Source organism: Pseudophryne corroboree, chromosome 1 (genome assembly GCF_028390025.1).
Source record: "Pseudophryne corroboree isolate aPseCor3 chromosome 1, aPseCor3.hap2, whole genome shotgun sequence".
Lineage (NCBI taxonomy): Eukaryota > Metazoa > Chordata > Amphibia > Anura > Myobatrachidae > Pseudophryne > Pseudophryne corroboree.
The window spans coordinates 145,096,951-145,117,521 of NC_086444.1; positions in this window are offsets into that span (position 1 = coordinate 145,096,951).

Below are 20,571 nucleotides of genomic sequence, written 5' to 3' on the forward strand. Positions count from 1 at the left end.
TCATCTCTATTCCACATCAAGGGACAATCTAAATAATGATTTTATTTTTTTTGCAATCAAAGCAAGCAGCAGGTTTATACAGTAGTTGCAATGAAAGATGATTTTAATTAATGAAGCCTGGATGTGTGTGCACAGATAGACAGTCAGACACGAGAATCCTCTGCTATACGTCTGCAGTTTTTAAAAAGGGGAAACAGGGCTGGATTTAACTCTTTTGCTAACGCTATCCTCCTCAACATAACTACGGGGCTCCATGGACCCAAATACCACAGCCTCTCTTTTATATTTAAAACAAAAAGCACATACTCCGGTAATTGAAAATTCTATATATTTTTTTATGTAGGCAATAGCAGCTTGTTGCCTTCGGCTGATAGGACCTCTCTACAAATCAAGCCTGAACACAAGTCCCAGAAAATCTATGACCCTAGCAGATACGTTATAGCTACAAACAGGGCAGTTCTGAGAAAGAGGAACATGGGAAATAGCCACGATCAAGATAGAGATCCAGGGGTATATTTACTAAGGTCCCGATTTTGACCGAGATGGTGTTTTTTCTTCAAAGTGTCATCTCGGGAATTTACTAAACTCAAATCACGGCAGTGATGAGGGCATACGTATTATTTTGGAAGTCCTAGGAAAAAATTACGAATCAATACACCATCGGTCAAATACGCCTGGAATTTGGTAGAAATCGGTCATTTACTAAAAAGTGCAAATCACAAACACTGCCGACAATAGCCAAACACTGTCGTGATAAAATACAAATCGTGAAAAAGTGCTAAAAAAAAACAGACCTGCTTTTTTTTACCGTGTTCGGATAGGCATGCACGGATCCATGAGATCCGTGCATGTTTTTCGTTGGGAAGGGGTGGGAAAGTGTAATTTTTTTTTTTTTTTTAAATGCGTGGGGTCCCCCCTCCTAAGCAAAACCAGCCTCGGGCTCTTTGAGCCGGCCCTGGTTGAAAAAATATAGGGAAAAAAGTGACAGGGGTTCCCCCATATTTAAACAACCAGCACCGGGCTCTGCGCCTGGTCCTGGTTCCAAAAATACGGGGGACAAAAAGCGTAGGGGTCCCCCGTATTTCTGAAACCAGCACCGGGCTCCACTAGCCAGATACATAATGCCACAGCCGGGGGACACTTTTATATTGGTCCCTGCGGCCCTGGCATTACATACCCAACTAGTCACCCCTGGACGGGGTACCCTGGAGGAGTGGGGACCCCTTCAATCAAGGGGTCCCCCCCCCTCCAGCCACCCAAGGGCCAGGGGTGAAGCCCGAGGCTGTCCCCCCCATCCAAGGGCTGCGGATGGGGGGCTGATAGCCTTTTTGTCAAAAAAATGAATATTGTTTTAGTAGCAGTACTACAAGTCCCAGCAAGCCTCCCCCGCAAGCTGGTACTTGGAGAACCACAAGTACCAGCATGCGGTGGAAAACCGGGCCCGCTGGTACCTGTAGTACTACTACTAAAAAAATACCCCAATAAAAACAGAAGACACACACCTTGAAAGTAAAAGTTTAATACATACATCCACACCTCCATACACGCATACTTACCTATGTTCACACGAGGGTCGGTCCTCTTCTCCATGTAGAATCCATGGGGTACCTATTGGTAAAATTATACTCACAAAATCCAGTGTAGATGGCTCCTCTTCTTTTCTATTTGTAATCCACGTACTTTGCAAAATAAAAAAACAGACACCCGACCACGCACTGAAAGGGGCCCCATGTTTTCACATGGGACCCCTTTCCCCGAATGCCAGGAACCCCCCCTGACTTCTGTCTAAGAGGGTTCCTTCGGCCAATCAGGGAGCGCCACGTTGTGGCACCCTCCTGATTGGCTGTGTGCTCCTGTAGTGTATGTCAGGCAGCACACGGCAGTGTTACAATGTAGCGCCTATGCGCTCCATTGTAACCAATGGTGGGAACTTTGTGGTCAGCGGTTGACCGAAAGTAACCTCACCGCTGACCACAAAGTTCCCACCATTGGTTACAATAGAGCGCATAGGCGCTACATTGTAACACTGCCTTGTGCTGCCTGACATACACTACAGGAGCACACAGCCAATCAGGAGGGTGCCACAACGTGGCACTCCCTGATTGGCTGAAGGAACCCTCTTAGACAAAAGTCAGGGGGGGTTCCTGGCATTCGGGGAAAGGGGTCCCATGTGAAAACATGGGGCCCCTTTCAGTGCGTGGTCGGGTGTCCGTTTTTTTATTTTGCAAAGTACGTGGATTACAAATAGAAAAGAAGAGGAGCCATCTACACTGGATTTTGTGAGTATAATTTTACCAACAGGTACCCCATGGATTCTACATGGAGAAGAGGACCGACCCTCGTGTGAACATAGGTAAGTATGTGTGTATGGAGGTGTGGATGTATGTAATAAACTTTTACTTTCAAGGTGTGTGTCTTCTGTTTTTATTGTGGTATTTTATTAGTAGTAGTACTACAGGTACCAGCGGGCCCGGTTTTCCACCGCATGCTGGTACTTGTGGTTCTCCAAGTACCAGCTTGCGGGGGAGGCTTGCTGGGACTTGTAGTACTGCTACTAAAAACAATATTCATTTTTTTGTCAAAAAGGTTATCAGCCCCCCATCCGCAGCCCTTGGATGGGGGGGACAGCCTCGGGCTTCACTCCTGGCCCTTGGGTGGCTGGAGGGGGGGGACCCCTTGATTGAAGGGGTCCCCACTCCTCCAGGGTACCCCGTCCAGGGGTGACTAGTTGGGTATGTAATGCCAGGGCCGCAGGGACCAATAAAAAAGTGTCCCCGGGCTGTGGCATTATGTATCTGGCTAGTGGAGCCCGGTGCTGGTTTCAGAAATACGGGGGACCCCTACGCTTTTTGTCCCCCGTATTTTTGGAACCAGGACCAGGCGCAGAGCCCGGTGCTGGTTGTTTAAATATGGGGGAACCCCTGTCACTTTTTTCCCCATATTTTTTCAACCAGGACCGGCTCAAAGAGCCCGAGTCTGGTTTTGCTTAGGAGGGGGGACCCCACGCATTTTTTTTTAAGATTTTAACAATGATTTTTATTTTAATAAAGGAGCACAATGAAGCTCAGCACGGATCTCTCAGATCCGGCCGAGATTCATTGTGTTAAAGTCGGCAGTGTTTTACAAGTCACTCACGTAAAACACTGCAAAAAAAAAACGAATGACATCGACATCGGTAAATACGAAAAAGCAGAATACGACAGCTTAGTAAATTAGTCGTAATAAATTCAAAAAGTTGCAACTTTACACTTTCGATGTCATTCGTGATTGAACTTTAACCTCAATCGGGAAAATACGATTTTTAGTAAATATACCCCCCAGAGTGAGATAAAATAGTGTGAAGGTGCCTACAATGAGAGCTGCAATACAGGAAGCTTATCTTATCTCACTTGTGTACATTCATACTCTGGAAGCATGACTTAATGCTAATATAAAGACCCCACTATCCAATATTCAAGATAACACAGAACAGCAAGAGGCATTTGTGGGCATTTGACAATGACAGCATGGGTGTACTGTATGCTTTGAGTGGATTATGGAAGCAAGGGACCCAACCTGTCTTATCATAAAGATGGAGCAGGTGTAGTTCTGCAAATTAGAAAAATTAAAATCGGTCACTAGAAAACAACAGTGCAGGAGGAATAAAGGAAAAGATGAAGAAAATGAAAGAAAGAACACGGAGGGCATTCATATATGACAGGAGTGTCATAAACCTCCTGGCCCGGTGATCTCATGCTCTTGGAGGCACATGAAGGGTTAGCTTTTTTGCTGGGAGGGGTTACAATTTGTTGATAGGCCCGTGATTGGTTTAGGTAGATGTGGGAGGTAGTTTAGGGAGCTAAGTAAGGAATCTTCTGGTAACTCAGCCTCTCTTCGTGCTGGACGTTACCCAGAGAAGCAGGGCTGTTTCTAGCCAATTTGACTCCCAGTGCGAGATTTAAAAATGCGCCCCCCCATGACATAAAAAATGTGCCCCCCACACACACCTAGATAAAAAAAAACAACTTGCGCGCACTCGGCAAGGGGGCGTGGCCTCATCTAAATGGGTGTGGCCTCATTTAAATGGGCATGGCCTCGTCTGAAAAGACTACCTCACAATCCAGGTTTTGACCCTGCTCCAACAGATCACGACCACCACAGGAAAAGAAAATTCTACCATATTAAGCCCCACACAGTAATGCCCCCTGCACCATATTATGCCACACACCGCAATGCCCTTGATACATTAAATCCCCACACTACGGCAGGCAAAAGTCCCCATTTCACACATTACGGCAGGTGTCCCCATTTTACACATTCAGAGAGAGAGAGAGAAAATACTTACAGAGGCGATTACCGCTCTTCGGCCCGCATCACCAGTCGCTCCTCGCGCCGGCCTTTCCCTTTTCCTAACTTGGATACCCCTCTGTACTCTGCTCAGGGAGGGCGAGTTTCGCAGAGTGACGGGGTTGTGTCGTGACGTAACGATGCAACCGCGTCATTCCGTGAAACTCCGCCCCCCGAGCGGGTTACTCGGAGAGAAATAGGAGGGGGAAGCAGGGAGTCACAGTTAGTGCCACGGCGGGCGCCCAGTGCGGTTGCACTGCTCGCCTGCCCCAAGAAACGGCCCTGCAGAGAAGTACAGTTTCCATTACTGTCCTTATTTGTCCTGATAAAGCTGAATATTTATCTTACTTAAAACCCTCTAAAAGGTGGAAGAACACAGTACGCTATTGGCGTATGGTATACCGTAAGGGTACGCACGTTGCGTAACAATCGCTTAGCCGTAGTCGAGATGCTCGAGCGTCACGTTCGCTTACGGCCAAGAGATCACAGGCAGGCACGCTATAGGCTGTCGACTAACGTAATGATACGCTATTAGCGTAGCGGACGCTCGGGACCACGAAGAGATCACCAGCGGCGCAGACGCTCACAATGTTAAACCTTTATAACTATACCATAAACAATGTACTTACACTGTAAACCCTTGTGCAGTGATAAGGTGAAAATGCAACACAGTGTAAGCTGGTTTACACTAAAGCTGTCTGAGCGATAGAGACGCTCCTATTACCCACTGCAATATAATGAACACACACAATACCGGTCTAAGGGTCTAACGCCTTTTAAAGGAAATGAATGAACGTTCAAAAAGAATAATACAATACAAGTCATACACTACCAATATAACATAGACTACCTAACCAGATAACTACACATGAAATACAATAGCAGTACAATAACACTTAAGAGAAAGAGAGAGAAAGAGGAGAAGAGAGAGAGAGATATATATATGGCTCACAATAACAAGAAAGACAATATGATTGCGGAGAAAACTTACGCTCAAGGGAAACAATCGCATGCGACTCTGGATATCCAGCTCCCGATTATCAGCAATGAGAACCGTTGAAGAGAATAGAGAGCTGGATCAGGTCGGCTTGTCCTTTTATACCCTACACATAATACAGTACAATGGTCCTATATTCTTATTGTTCATTGGACACAGGAATTCCTCTTCGCATTATAACAAAAGGTCATAGGTTGATTCATACAGGTGGGCTGTGACTATTTCCAACTGCTCAGGTGGGTGGGAAACTAGGTTTCCCGCCGCATGGATAATAAAGTGCAAATAATAGTAAATGTCCATAAACTTCTTATGTCCATAACTATTCGCACGAGCGAGTAATCCGCTTCAAACCAACACCGGAATATTGCTAATTAAATACTCTTCCGATGGATACTAAACACCACTGTATAACCCTTGTCTGACCCTTCGTATCAAACAAAGAGGGATCTCTTTGTCCATGAACATGCTACATTAACTAAACTTTCAGAATCTATCAAAGGGACCATAATCTACAAAATACATTATATGGTTAAAATATGTAACGATTGAGTCGCACGCTAGACGCATACAAACTCTACCGTAAATGCGCATACCGTGCGCCTGCGGGTGCACGCAACAGCGAGTATGCGCACGCACGGGAGAGCACATGCACACGCAGCGGGGACACGCATGAGGTGCAAATATGGCAGTGTGTAGCGTGATATTTTTCTGACTTTGACAGTCCACCCTTTGGCAGTCACCAATTACTGCCACTTTCTAAAACATTTCAAAAAGAGAAAAATATATGTCATGTATAATACATTTCTATGATTGGGTAGGGGAGGAGAAGAGAAGGTAGGAAAAGGGTATGACCTAGTGAGATAGCAGAAGCATGTGTGTATGAATCCATGTTTGGGGGGTCATGTATCATCGTGCCGTACGTGTTTTAAATCAAGCTTCGAGGTATTGCGAAGTATACATTTGAATTCCTTCTTATCCCGTGGTACGGGTCTGTGGATGGGCTGTCAAACTTTACCGAGCTCTCTTCGGCTTTTGGTTGCGACAAAATGGGGGAGCACATTTTAGTTGATGATACATGAATGGGGGAATATGTGAATGCTGATATCTGTGCCGGCATTCCCTATCGACTATGTGTGTTATTACCTGAAGGTTGTAGAAATGAAGATAAAGAACAATTATGGGAAATGCAGTCGTATTCTATGTCAGGTTAATGAACATTTGTCGGTTGAAGTCTTGTCTGGTGTCTGTTGAATGCAGTCTTCTTTGGGCTTTTGCCAAAAAGTGCGGGCAAAAAGCTTTGTCAATGTCCATAGACTTACAAAAGTGTTGGGCTAGCGTAAATTTAAAATTTATAGGGAAACTGGGGGTCTATGGCATAGTTCATCAATTATCTGTGTACAAGGTTGTCAAAACTTCTTCTTTAATCCATCTGTTGTCTGTATACAGGATCGTCAAATTCCTCCTCCAAGTGGGTCTTTTTACCTTGGAGAAAAACAAAGGAGAAACGGGTGAAATAAACGGACCGTAGAATCACATTTTCATCACATCATTGTCTCTAACGTTGGGTCATAAATCAAATCCATTGGAATTATAATGTCCTCACTCCTTAAACTCATCACCTTAGTACTTCGTTTACACTTCGTTAAAGCTTGACCGCATCTAAATATCAAGCCAATCGATATGACAACACCCAGGATACATAGAAGAAACTTCCCTACATTCATTATAACTCCTTGAGCCCATTCTCCTAAACCAGAGAACCAATTTCGCGGGTTCAACCATGACACCCAACCAGTCAGCTCATTTCCCACAGCAGCAAGGGTGAGATTGTGTCTCCTGCGAAATTCCCACTTTAATTGGAGAATGTCGTCCATCTTTTGGTCTATGACCTCGACCGGGTCCTCGGTACTATTCGTAATATAAGTGCAGCATTTCACGCCGTACTGCGTTGCCAGTGTGACACAATATCCGCCTGTCACTGCCGTGAGATAATTAAGAACCATCCTATGCTGAACCAGTTCTGTTTTATAAGCTTGGAGCTCTCTTCCAGTATACCTAAAAGTGTCGTCATACATTTCAGTGATATTGTCTAATAAATTTGCAAGTGCAGATATATATCTATAGTTCAACACTCCTCTGGCGGTGCGAGTGAAGTCTAACGCGAGTAGAACCTGAATCCCGGTGGATTCATGGATCAGATCAGAGGCCGGATGCTCTGTCCTTTCTGTCAGTTGCCTTTTAACTACGTGTTCGTAATGGGTGTGAGTATAAGGAGCTTGGGCACCACGGTGAATATCTTTCATTTTGGTATGCGATACAGTCATTACCTCAGGCAGTACTTTTCCAATATAACAATCCTTCTGAGTTTGGGGCAAGCCGCTCATACGCCTTTCTCCCGCATATGAAATATGCATCATCGGGGAGAACATATGGGACTGAATATGTCATTACCATGTTACACATTTTCCATGTGAACTCTCCTAACCCTAATTCTCCCATCTGTTTAGTACACCTATCAGTTTGTACGATCTGTGCACTGTATCCTGGTGATACTTCTCCAACTCTCATGGTCCTACTTCTTAGGGTATACCTATATCGGAAATATTTTCACTATCGGCTATGTGGCGTATGAGCTCTGTATCTGTAGGCATTCTATCGGCTCTATGTGAAAAGGTCATGGTTTTGTTATTCCATGACACTTCCCAATTTCCCGGCTTTCGGGGATTGGAAATGTTAAAACATATTAGGGATCTATCCACATGATATTGGTGGAGCTTCAAACTAGGAGGACTGGAGATATTAAACCTCCTGTCCACCGGCCTCCCACACTTTAGCTCAAGTACCTCCCCTACCATTAAAGGGAATGGTACTATTCCTGATTTGCTATGACCTTGAGGTACTTGAGAGCATACCCAACAATCTGTCTGATTTAACACATTACCCACTAAGGAGTGATAGTCACTCCATGGATGCCGGTCCATGTGAATATTAAAACTGGACTGACATTTCTTGATGTACCCATCCTCAACTACATTGTCACAGAGTCTACAGATACAGTTCTCTTTTTTTTTTTTTTTTTTCCAGCTAACAATCCTTCACAATGTTTACAAATAACATGGCTGCTAGATCGTTTCCGGTACTCGCCTTTGCTTGGTGATTGTGTTGCTATTGGAAATTTACACCTCCGTCTCAGTCATCGGAACCTTTCTGGATCCTTTCTCGACCTCCATGGTACTCTCGCCGGAACAGACTGCTCGGGTCAACATCATGGTCAACAGGAAAATCCGGATCACAGTCTCTTGGGGCAAGTCCATCTTACAGGAGGAGAAAAGGAGAAATTTGTAATGGGGGTACAGGAAAACAGTTTGAGGGGGAGAGAAACTTGTTACGATAATTAGTTCTCTAGTCTTGTCGTCCTTCTTGTTCTGCTGTCATCTCAAAGGTGCTGTCTCTCAGTCTTCTAAACATTCTGGTGATACAATATTTCTTCTAGCTCAGCGCTCTTTCTGTAAGGAGAATAAATCTTGCATTACCATTTGTCCAACTAATGTGTGACATACCATCTGTAACGTTATGAGAACATGAGAAAGAAGAGAGAGAGAGAAAAAAAACAGCGAAAGAGAACCGTTCATATCACATATATCAACAATAAACAACAACAGAAAAAAACATTTTTCAAACATTTTAAAACATTGTTCATCAGGCTGTCATATCTACATGTCCAATGGTATCCTTGCGTAGTCCCTCCCACCAGCACCTCCATACTCCACCCTTTGTATCTGGCCAGGATACATTGATGTGGGTAGGTCATGCTGGGGTTTGGTAGACTTCTGCAAAGACCAAGTAGATATGCAATGTTTGAGTCCTACCAATAATCGTCAGAGATGGGGAGAGAGAAAAAAAACATTTAACAGATACATTTACAACGTTTCACCCGGTCATTCCTGTGTCTTCAGGGAATGACCTCCCAATTTGTTAACCGTTACCTCAGGCTTACCATCAGTCCTAATGATCACCTTTCCTGATTGCATGTTACAGGTGCGGCCCAAACTCCTTCCTATGTGATCCCTGATTACAATTTGGTGTGTCATATTCATGTCTAGGGGGTCTGACTTTATGTGGGCTGTTACAGTTACTGGCATAATGCCCTTCTCTTTTACAAAGATAACAAACCCTGGGTTTCCTCCAAGTGTCAATGACCTGAGGTCTTGGTTGATTTGATGCCTCCTCAAACGCTCGGATGCTCATCACCATCAACCGTTTTCCCTGTACTTCCCTGCTTCCTTGGATATCATGGTTATGTTGTTGTCTAGGGGGTTGATATGATTTTTGTATTTTTCTTGATCTACAATCTCTTGCAAAGTGTCCCTCTTTATGACAATTGTAACAGACTTCCACATTTGAATTTCTCGCAGGGGTTTATGCTGGAGTGGTCTTGTGGTTAGGGCCTGTATACTTGCGGCCATTAACTTATCACTTTGTGACTCCCTGTATCTGGTGATATTCTGATCATGATCAATAGCGGCCTCTCTTAATGCGGCCACCGAGATATTTCTCCAGTTTGGGTTGGTGGTCTGTACCCTTGTTCTCAATACCTCCTTTAAACCATTCATTAATACCTTAACCGCTATTTCTCTATGCTGTGCGCATGTTTTGATGTCTGTGATCCCAGTGTTCCTAGCCATTACTTGCAGTGCTCGATTGAAATAATTGGAAATACTTTCCCCTTCGTTTTGTCTTATGGAGAAAATTTAATTCCACTTGACAACGGCAGGGAAATATACTTCCAACTGTCGGTTAATCTGCTTAATACATTCCTGATTGTGTTCCTCCGTTTGAGGTACTTCTGTGTCTAATTGACAATTAGTAATAAATTTCGCAGGGTCAACACTGGAGGGCAAACATGCCCTCAGCACTGTCCGCCAATCTTTGTTGGTGGGTTCTGTGGCGTTTCCTAGTTCTTTAATAAACCTTTGACATGCGACTAGATTTTTCCTAGGATCAGGAAATTCAGACATAATTGATCTCAATTCGGTCCGGGACCAGGGACAGCGCATTGCACTGTCCCCGACGGGAATGATTCCCTGATCGTCAGTCTTCCCATTGGGGACTGTGATCACCCTGACAGGATCAAACTCAACTACATCATCTTGTGTTGGTCTTACAATATGGGGTACATTTGTTTGTGCGTGACATAAAACATTGTACGTACCTGTGGACACGACCTCACCTGACCCTCCGTTAGGGGGTTTGATTATTGCCTTTACCGATTTGGTCGCGTCCACCTGGATGTCTTGTGTGATGGCTGCTGGAAGAGGTGCCAACATCGTGCTGGGCTCACTTTCTTGTTTGTGTTCCTGAGGGAAGTTTGACATGGGGTGCGACTTGCACGGGTTAACATTTGTAATTTTTACACTTTCATTTTCATAAACATTATTACATTTTACACTTTCATTCTTAATACAGTTACTAAGTGCATTTTTATCGTACAACATTGTGCCTTTCTCCGCAACAATAATCCTCTCCATTGCCATGTCTCTCCTCCCAAGATGAGAGTCAGATATGTCAGTTAAACTTCTTTGCATTTCACTTTCCTGTTGCCACAATTTTAAACAATCATAATGTTTGATCCGTCTCTTTGCTGATTTAATAAGACTTATCCTTCTCCTTAGATTTAGTAACACATCTGGGCTAAAGCTGCCTACTCTTGGGAACTTCTCCCCGTCATGTACAGTCATTCTTTCCCATTCATCACATAAAACTTCTGTGTGTGAACCGTATTTTTCACACATTACATACCTTGCCGACCCGATTGGTCGGTTCACTAAATCAACCCGAACCGAGGTTGATCGCCCCCCTACCTGAACAACTGGCCCCCATAACTTGCAGGTGTTGCTTTTACTACCTCTGACCTTAATCAGGGTCTTCAGCGAACCCTTACAAAAACCAAGATGTCCGGGGCAGGCCGGCGGCGAAGTTTACCGAGTACTCCACTCACTCCTCGCCCACGTTGGCCAGTACTGCAATCACTGTATCCAGAGCTGTTGTACCCAACCTAGGGCCCCTATGAACCTTTACTTACTGGGGCGTGTTGGCCCTACCAGTCCCCACCAAGTATCGGTTGTTGGATAGTTCCTGAGTGACCAGCGAACCTCCCTTAACATAAAAAAAATTTCACAAATCACGTTAAAATGTACAAATAGCGTTTATGACCCCTCTAGCGTACGCAAATGGTACTGGGTCAAATTACTAACTAATGCACACAATTACGTGCGGTACAATCGTTCTGCACATAAGCAACTAATCTTATGTGCGGAGCGACCAGTGGAATCGAAATTTAGCAGCTGCGAATTCCTTCAGCCTGAGCTTTATGGCCTATATGGGTTCCGCACCAACCCTTCCTGGTGTTGTGCTCTTGTCTCTATTTATAGCGGACTTCCTTGTCTGCTGTACCTGGACCTCCTGGTCTGTTCTGGACCTCCTGGTCTGTGCTACAGTATGACCTCCTGGTCTGCTATACTCTAATGCTCTTTGTATATTTAACAAGGGATGCCTCCCTAGCCACCGTGCATGTCACTTACACGTATGTAATTCACGAGAACTCGATGATTTCTGTGGTTCAATCCCAAAAAATTGTAGAAACTTATATATATAAACACTCACTCACCACATGTACACTTTACTTTTGTTTCTATTTCTATTTCTGCGCAGAAATTTCTTTCCTTTAGACCAGATGAGTCGTAAATTAGAGAAGGATCTATTAGTTTAAATTTCAGACACTAAAATTGACTTGTGCTATTTATCGCGTTGCCACCTTTTCGCCTGTTAAAATAACACTATCGTGTGATTTGAGTTACGTGGGCGTACCCAGACGCTCCGTTGCGTAATATACGCTGCGTGCGTCGGCCTTTGGGTTGCGTACGCGAGTCTCAGCCTTTTGTTAGAGACACGTGTACGCAAGGCAGATATCCACCGTAACACAATTAACACGTTTATCAATGTAGGTGATCCTCGATCATCTACCGAGCACCACACAAGTCTCTCCTTGTATCTTAGGCAAAGCTGTGTGCGTGCTTTACAAATTACCCCTTAAATGTATTACCTTTACTCTTTAACTACTGATAGCAACAAATCTTTCTTAGCCCGTTAACAATTGTGAAATGGCAAACAGGAGAGTGATATGAAAATACACGAATGAAAAAGAGATGCAGATATATGCGTGCGTGCGTACGCAAGACAGAAATAAACAGTTTTAAAAGACACTAGCGTGTTGTTCTTACCTCCGGTTCCGGATTCCTTCAGCACTCTTTACTAAGTGAAGCAGACGCTTATCCAGACAGCACTACGAGGAATATGACCTCCCGCCCTTTGCTGATGGATAATGTCTGCTGAAATTACCTAGTGCAGATATGTGAAGGACGGACGAGCCGCCAATTGATAAAGCTGAATATTTATCTTACTTAAAACCCTCTAAAAGGTGGAAGAACACAGTACGCTATTGGCGTATGGTATACCGTAAGGGTACGCACGTTGCGTAACAATCGCTTAGCCGTAGTCGAGACGCTCGAGCGTCACGTTCGCTTACGGCCAAGAGATCACAGGCAGGCACGCTATAGGCTGTCGACTAACGTAATGATACGCTATTAGCGTAGCGGACGCTCGGGACCACGAAGAGATCACCAGCGGCGCAGACGCTCACAATGTTAAACCTTTATAACTATACCATAAACAATGTACTTATACTGTAAACCCTTGTGCAGTGATAAGGTGAAAATGCAACACAGTGTAAGCTGGTTTACACTAAAGCTGTCTGAGCGATAGAGACGCTCCTATTACCCACTGCAATATAATGAACACACACAATACCGGTCTAAGGGTCTAACGCCTTTTAAAGGAAATGAATGAACGTTCAAAAAGAATAATACAATACAAGTCATACACTACCAATATAACATAGACTACCTAACCAGATAACTACACATGAAATACAATAGCAGTACAATAACACTTAAGAGAAAGAGAGAGAAAGAGGAGAAGAGAGAGAGAGAGAGATATATATGGCTCACAATAACAAGAAAGACAATATGATTGCGGAGAAAACTTACGCTCAAGGGAAACAATCGCATGCGACTCTGGATATCCAGCTCCCGATTATCAGCAATGAGAACCGTTGAAGAGAATAGAGAGCTGGATCAGGTCGGCTTGTCCTTTTATACCCTACACATAATACAGTACAATGGTCCTATATTCTTATTGTTCATTGGACACAGGAATTCCTCTTCGCATTATAACAAAAGGTCATAGGTTGATTCATACAGGTGGGCTGTGACTATTTCCAACTGCTCAGGTGGGTGGGAAACTAGGTTTCCCGCCGCATGGATAATAAAGTGCAAATAATAGTAAATGTCCATAAACTTCTTATGTCCATAACTATTCGCATGAGCGAGTAATCCGCTTCAAACCAACACCGGAATATTGCTAATTAAATACTCTTCCGATGGATACTAAACACCACTGTATAACCCTTGTCTGACCCTTCGTATCAAACAAAGAGGGATCTCTTTGTCCATGAACATGCTACATTAACTAAACTTTCAGAATCTATCAAAGGGACCATAATCTACAAAATACATTATATGGTTAAAATATGTAACGATTGAGTCGCACGCTAGACGCATACAAACTCCTTCCGTAAATGCGCATACCGTGCGCCTGCGGGTGCACGCAACAGCGAGTATGCGCACGCACGGGAGAGCACATGCACACGCAGCGGGGACACGCATGAGGTGCAAATATGGCAGTGTGTAGCGTGATATTTTCCTGACTTTGACAGTCCTTATTGTATTTCTCCCATTATCTATTCTGCTTTTTCCTTTTATTCCTTCTTTCTACTTCTCCTTCTATTTTCCTACTACATATTCTGTCTATTCTATTCCCCTTTTTCAACTTATTACACCCCCCTTGCTGATTTCATAGAGAGCGGTGGAAGCCGTGCGGGAAGGCCGCGCAGGGTAGTCGCCCTCCCTGCTCGCTACCTCGTGGGCTCCGGATGTGCTCCGGTGCCCGGCGGGGTGGACATGCAGCCTGTGGGGGTTGGCTCCCGCGACTGGACTTCCGAAGAAGGAGGCGGCGAAGGCCGGCAGGGGCCGTCACCGGGACCGGGAGGCGATACGTGGCCTCTCCGGCTCACCGGCTGGGGCCCCCTTCCGACCGCATTGACCCCCGCTGTGTCCCGCCGCGCTGGCAGTTTGGCGCGTGCGGCTGCTGTTGAGCGCGGCGGCTCTGGCCTCCGGGAAGCCGGGGGCGGCGCCGCACGGTGCGTCAGCGGGGGGGAGGTGGCCGATGGGGGTTTTCTAGTCTACCCAACTACTGAGCGCGGCGCTGGTCTCCGGGAAGCCGGGGGGCGGCGCCACGCGGCGCATCAATGGGGCGAGGCGGCCAGTGGGGGTATTCAGGTCTCCCCAACTAATGAGCGCGGCCCTGGCCTCCGGGGAGGCGGGGGCAGCGCCGCGCACCACAGGCACAGGGGGGGGACAGCCAATGGGGAGCTGGAGGTCTCCACGGCTATAGGTCGCGGGCCTGGCAACCGGGGAGCCGGGGGTCGGCGGTTAGGGCCTCTCAAGGGGTTGCACTTCCAGTGCAGGCCGCCAGAAGAATTTTAAGGGGTGGCGCAGGGGGCACTAATTGGGGGCCAATCGGGCACAGGGTTCGCACGCGGGGACCCCCAGCAGCGCGGCATCGGCACTGTAGTCCCGTCGGCTGACGGGACTCCTCTGGCCAATGCTAGGGCGCGCAGGCATGAAAGGCGCCATAGGCAGCAGGAGGATGATGCGGCTAGGCTCAGCAGTAGCAGCTCGTCTTCGGAGCCAGAGCCTTTGCAGGGTTTGGACCATTTGTGGGCTCCCACTTCCCGTGCTACGGGCAGTGTGGGTCCTTCCGTTAGGGACACTAGGAGGGTGCGGGAGTCCCCCGCTGGTGTGGTTAGGGCTCCTGCCCGGCGGATTGCGCGCCGAGCGCGGACGCCTGAGGCTAATCCGGTGCAGGCGTCGGGGGCGGTTGCGGACGCTGCAGGCGTGTCTGCCATATGTGTTGCAGTTGTTGCAGCCTTAGTCCCCCTGCTCACCACCGGTCCCGGTGGGGGGTTGGGGAGGGGGGCGGTACGTTGGCCGCAGGAATGGTCTCGTCCCTATTGACACAGGCGCTAGTGCCGGCAGTAACGTCAGCGATAGCGCGTCTAGTGCGGGCAAAGTTACAGCTCCTTCGGGTGGCACCTTACCCGACAGGGCTGGAGTGTCTCCTTCTCTCGCACCCACAGCTGCTGTAACCGGAGCTAGTTCGCAGTGGAAGACCCAGAGACGACGCAGATGTGGCGGCGCATGCACCTGGAACATCTGGTGAGTCCGCATCAGACCCCGATTGGGGTGGATCGGGGGCGAGTGTCGCTAGTTCTGAGGTGTCGATGTCCCGGGGGTCCTCTTCTTCGGGGTGCTGTAGAAGGCGTACCCATAGGCGACATAGGCGAGGCCGGGGCACAGATAGTTGGTCTTCTACTTCTGGCTCCTCAGGGTCCTCTCGGGATCGCAGGAGGCGCTCTAGAGATAGAGGCCGGAAGAGGCGCAGGCGATCGTCCACGTCCAGCATATCGGTGGAATCGGCGCAATCGGACGAGGTCCGTTGTGCTAACACGGTTGTTCTTCGGGGACTGCGCCCGCGAGTGAAGGATAGGATCCGGAAAGGGTGCTATGTGAATATATTTGCCCTAACTGGCAAGACTAAAAAAGCGCTCGCGACGGCTAGGAAGAAGGGAGAAGCGGCTGAGGATGCTTACATGTCGTACCAGAACTGGCTCCGGGGTATGTACACGTTTGCAACTTGTTACCTGGGGACGCGGCCAGACGAACATATTAACATCATGCATTATATGTTCTTAATCCACAAGCTATCCACAAAGGGATCGGAATGGCGTTACTACGACGAGGAATTTCGTCGTAAGCAGCATGGTCGTGAGATCATGGATCTAGGAAAGAAAGATGTCGAGCTTTATGTGGACGTGACGAATAACGACGAGTCCCCCACGGAGGCGGTTCCGACACGGCATAAAAGTCGCGGTTTCTGGAATACCCCACAAAAGGCGTTCGCAGGGAGGTCAGGGGGTGCGCGGACTGGACACGGAAAATGTTTTGCTTACAACAACTGGCAGTGTTCCTTGGGGGCACGATGTAAGTTCAAACATCTCTGTATCCGGTGCGGCGGTACACACTCTATCAAAGACTGCAGGCGGGCAGCCGGTGGAGCGCGGGGGGGCACAGCAGGCCAACAACACCATGGTCCCACGGTGGCTGCCGCTAAGTAGAGCCCCCACCCCCATCCGTTTAGAGGAACTCGCGGGCTGGCTGGATTGTTATCCCGATCGCGATACGGCGGAATTCCTGAGGACTGGTTTCTCGGATGGTTTCAGCCTACCCATTGCGGGGGAGGTCAAGTCGGGTACGGGACGCAATTTGCACCCAGCGTCAGAGTTTCCTCTTATATTACGGGAGAAGGTTATGCGGGAGGTGGCGTTGGGTTGTATGTCTGGCCCATTCGACTGCCCCCCGGTTGACGGCTTATTGCTGTCGCCGGTTGGGGTAGTCCCTAAGAAGGCCCCGGGCAAATTTTGGCTTATACAGCATCTATCCTCTCCCGAGGGTTATTCGCTGAATGATGCTCTGGACAGCGGTCTCTGTAGCGTGGCTTACCAGTCCTTCGAGTCGGCATTGGACATGGTCCAGTCATTTGGCCCGGGAGCCCTTATGTGTAAGCTGGATGTGGAGTCGGCTTTTCGGTTACTGCCGTTACATCCTTCTGCATTCAGATACATGGGCTCTCGCCTGGACGATGGATTCTATGTTGACAAGTGCCTCCCGATGGGATGTTCCATTTCCTGTGCATATTTTGAATGGTTCAGTTCATTCCTGTACTGATGTTTGGTTCGGAGCTCGGGGGAGGAAAGTGTAGCGCACTACTTGGATGATTTCCTACTTGTGGGCCCCGCGGGTTCCACGCGTTGTGCGAGACTCCTGGAGAATGCGGAAACCTTGTTTCGTTCTCTGGAGGTCCCCATTGCGGAAGACAAGACCGAAGGTCCCTCGGTGGTCATATCCTATTTGGGCATCGAAGTTGATACCTTAGGCGGTTTGTGTCGGCTTACTCGTGATAAGGTAGCGCGCTTGCATGATAATATCCTGTTAGCATTGGCGGCGGGCAAGGTTACGCTTAGACAGGCACAGTCACTGCTCGGTCTGTTTCATTTTGCCTGCCGGGTTATCCCCATGGGTAGGATATTCTGCAAGAAGCTGGAAAGAGCGAAGGTGCGTGTGCGGCGCGCCCATCACTATATTCGGTTGTCCAGGGAGATTCGGCGGGATCTCCTCGTTTGGGACTTGTTTTGGGCTAATTTTAACGGGGTTTGCATCTGGTTGTCACCCCCGGTCGCCAGTCCGGTTCTTCAGCTCTTCACTGATGCAACGGGCTCCACAGGGTTTGGAGCCGTATTACGAGAAGCTTGGTGCGCAGCTCCCTGGCCTGAAGATTGGGTGGCGCAGGGGCTGACGGTGAACATGCTGCCGCTTGAGATTTTCCCCATCATGGTGGCGCTCGAGCTGTGGGCCTCAGAGCTGCAGGGCAGGCACGTGGTGTTCTGGTGTGACAACCTCGGGGTGGTGCAGGCCATTAACAGACAGCGCTCTACGTCTCTTCCAGTGTTACGGGTGTTGACGCAGATTGTTTTGCGCTGCCTAGAGAGCAATATCATGTTTACGGCACGACATGTCCCAGGGGTTGATAACGGCATTGCGGACGCATTGTCGTGCTTTGATTGGCGGCGATTTAGGTGGCTGGCTCCGGCCACAAACTTCTGCAGTGACTCTTGCCCCTCTTATGTGTGGCAGGTTATCCATCCGATGTGGAGGGACTAGCCCACCGTTCCCTGGCCCCGGCTACTTGTGCGGCTTACCTGTCCACATGGGAGCAGCGGTCTCGCTTTTTGGTTCGCAATGGCCCTGGAGGTAAGAGTCATCTTTCCTTGCTTTTAGATTTCGTTTGGGAGTTGTACTCGGCGGGTCGGGCCAGAGCTTATGTCGTGAAGCTGCTGGCCGGTATATCCAACTTACTCCGGTTACAGGGGGAACGGGATATCACCAAAATGTTTTTCTTATTGTGGGTTCTCAAGGGTTGGGCCCGCGCGGTGCCCACTCCTCCGGATCCGCGATTGCCAATCGATGGGACTCTCCTTTATAGGCTACTGCGGCTGTTGCCGTTGATTTGTGCTTCCAGATATGAGGCAGCCCTTTTCAGACTGGCATTCGCAGTGGCTTTCCATGGGGCGTTTCGGGTGGGGGAGCTGGTTGCCTCTTCACGGCGGTCGCTCGCCCCGCTTCTGACGTCTCATGTGTCCCTTAACAACGACACATTGTGGTGTCGGGTACAGCGGTCCAAGACGGATCAGAGTGGTAGGGGGCATTGGATATCCATGGGTCGCTGCTCGGAAAGCAGGATTTGTCCTGTGGCCTTGGCAGTGACATATGAGCGACGACGCCCGTTACTTACGGGGTCGTGGCTTATTCATCATGACGGCACACCCTTGACTTGCTATCAGTTCGGGTGGGTCTTGAAGCGCTGCATCTTCCACCTGGGTCTTCCTCTGGGTGTCTATGGTACTCATTCCTTCCGTATAGGTGCCGCTACGGCTGCTGCCGCGGCAGGGTGGTCCATGGACGATATCCGGGCACTGGGCAGGTGGAGGTCTGGTGTATTTCAGCGATATGTCAGACGTTAGCTTGCCTGGGGCAACCCAACTTGGGGATTAGCTACTCGCCATCATTAGATGGGGGTCTTGAGGAATTTTTTGTTTAACCGTCAGTTCTTAATCACGGTTTCTACCGGCTGTCGGATGTTTGCGTTTTTTGCCTCAAGTCAAGTTGGGAGACCCGTGGCCACTAATATCCCTGTCCCATTCCCTGGCTAATGTAGGCCTGTTGCCCAGTTAGCCCCACTGCCCAGTAGTAGCCTTTTCTCCTTTTAGTCCGATTATTAATGCTGTTTTTAATTCCCCTGCAGGTAAACGCATTGACCCCCAATTTATCTGGGTGTTGGGACACTCATTTGTTTTTTGGACCGCTTGGTCGCCGGTAATGGTTGATTGTGCCAGTTATCCGGAGCTTGCTGTCATGCGGTGGTTAGGTTGGAGAGGAATGCGCTGGGAGGCTTTCCGGCAAAAATTGGATGAGGCAGTGCGGGTATTTGGGTACCCTTTGTTCCTCGTAGTTCATCTGGGAGGCAACAACCTTACGTCTCGGTCGTCCTTGGACCTCCGTTGTGATATCAGGTGGCAGTTGGTCGGCTTGATTGCAGAATGGCCTTTCTGCAGGGTATTTTGGTCGGACATTATACCGCGTAGGGTTTGGTCTGGAGCCGAGAAGCCTGGTGCCATTGACCTGGTGCGTAGACGGGTCAATGCTGTGGTGGGCAGAGCTGTGTCATCTGCTGGGAGTTGTGTAATTCCGCACCCGGCTATTTCCTACAAAGATTGCGGAATGTACCTGGGAGATGGTGTGCATCTTTCTGAGTCGGGTACGGCCGTATTTGTTGCAGATATTTTTCAGGGCCTTCGGTCATTGTAGTGGGAGTTTATTTAGAGTTTCCATAGCCTTAGTCGTTTTCTCATAGTCGTTTTCTTAGTCATTTTCTTATGGTCGTTTTTCTCATAGTAGTTCAGGAGTTTTAGGTATGGTGGCGGCGCAGGTTTGCGGTGAGCAAACCTTTGGGTTGGCCAGTTTCAAAATGGCTTAGGTATTGGTATAATTAGGTATAGGTTAATTTCCCCTGGGGGGCAGTTCGGTCACGTAGGAGTATAGGCGTGGTCAATTAGGCGGACCGGAGGGCATCACCTGACCAGGTGGGCCCTCCTTTCTCCTTCTGCGTGGCTGAACTGCTGCCTCAAGTCAATGCTGATGTGGGCAGATGGCCTCATCAGTTTGTGGTGCTGTCCCCGCAAGGCTTGGGCAGTTGGTCCGCCTTGGCGAGTCAGACGGGCAAGGAAAGGGACAGTTGGTCCGTCCTTGCCTGTCGGGCAGTTGGCCCGAATTATCAACATTTATTGTTTTATTTTGACTTATACTAGGCCGTTCTTTCCCTGCCACCATACATTGGTTAGTTTTAAAATCTATATAGTTGATCCTTCTCAATAAAAAAGCTGACCCATTTCACCG